We start from the raw sequence: 1,634 nt of genomic DNA, 5'->3' as shown, positions 1-1,634 counted from the left end.
GAAGATGAAGGCCTAGTAGTCCCATGTCCTCTTTATAAATTATGCTATCAATGTGTCTCAATCATTGGACACATTGCCTTATTCTAGTCCATCTTGTGACAACTCTTTGATCCATTACATTGGCGTTAATGATTCGACAATGCATGCATGCAATGTTGATGGAGAAGAAGGATTGATGAGATCTCTAAACCCTAATGCAAAAGAAGAATCAATGAGGGATCTAAAGTGTAATGCAATGATAGCTATAATGGCGAATGACGTGGAAGGATCAACAACTTTGGCTCTACAACCTATTGAAGGAGATGCATCAATGACATCTCGAAGTGCAAATGAAAAGGGAGGGTGATTGACTTCTCGAAAAAATTCTGAAAACAAAGGTCAATTAACAAGTCTTGGTTTCTATGCCAGAAGGATATGGGTACCCCTAGAACGTAATGAAGAAGCATCATCAAACTCAAAACCCTAAAGAAGATGTTCAAGGATCAAGAAAATCTCTAAATTACCCCACTCACAAAGATAAATTAACATTCCATTCTGGGAGTACGACTAGGGTACATCTAAGCACTAATGAAGAAGAATTGACAGCAAAAACTCTAAACCCTAATGAAGAAGAAGCATCAACAATATCTCAAAACCTTGGAGTTGAAGGTCAACTAGCAATGCATGCTAGTAGGAGGTCTAGGGTACCTTTGAGGAGTTTGTTGGATGAGTCCCAACAATTATGGTCGTCTTCTTCATCATTTTCTTCACCATCATCTTCATCAACAATATGGATGGGTGCTTCGTGTCCATGGGACTCTTGGGAGGAGCTTACTAGTGCACTTTACTCTTTGTGTTGTGTGTGCATGGTGTAGTTGACGGGATTTGAACTTAATTATACTTTGGTAAGGATTTTTACAACTACAATTTGTTGTTTTTCTACTTAGTGTGCTAATTGGCATCACTCTTCACCAAATGCACGAAGAAAAACATATGTGCATAATTGTCATGAATGATATCCTTAGCACCATAGAATAACCCCAAATCAACATGATTATAGATTTAGGGTTTCTATTCTATATTCAAGGCATGTAATACGCTTAAATGTACTCGAGTCTAAGAGTGAAGCATGCATATGTAGGGTCACAAACTTGTATCCAGGTACTAGGTTTTGGATACAATAGGACTGAAGTTTGGAAACTTTTGATATGATTCATGTGATTCAATAAGTTTCAATATTTGTTTTTGGAGGAACTTAGACATGGGCATCCTCAGCATAGCCTTCTTAGGAGAAAATAGAGATTCTAGAGTCCTAGTGCATTGATAATCTGAACCAGTACTAATAAATAAAAAAGGAATTACTGCTAATTTTATTTCTCATCTTGGTGAAACTTCCTATTCACAATTGGCAATGAATGGAGGCTCTCATGGCTACACTCCTCTAATAACATTTTTAAGTGATTTAAAGGTTTTGCGTATAAAGATTTAGACGTTATGCCTTGTATTTTCATGGGAAATAAGAAAATATGATATAGCGTTTAAGAGTAAATCACCTTGAGAACGAACCACTACAGTATTTCATGAAGCTGTGGAACTCACAAGCTCAAAATCTAAAAAATGCTTTTCATCAGATAGTATAGTATTAAATCCAACAA

This window comes from Azolla caroliniana, unplaced genomic scaffold (assembly GCF_043228905.1).
Source record: "Azolla caroliniana isolate FFs.n. ecotype wild unplaced genomic scaffold, voAzoCaro1.0.p SCAF_7, whole genome shotgun sequence".
NCBI lineage: Eukaryota > Viridiplantae > Streptophyta > Polypodiopsida > Salviniales > Salviniaceae > Azolla > Azolla caroliniana.
Note: the sequence above shows the minus strand (reverse complement) of the source record.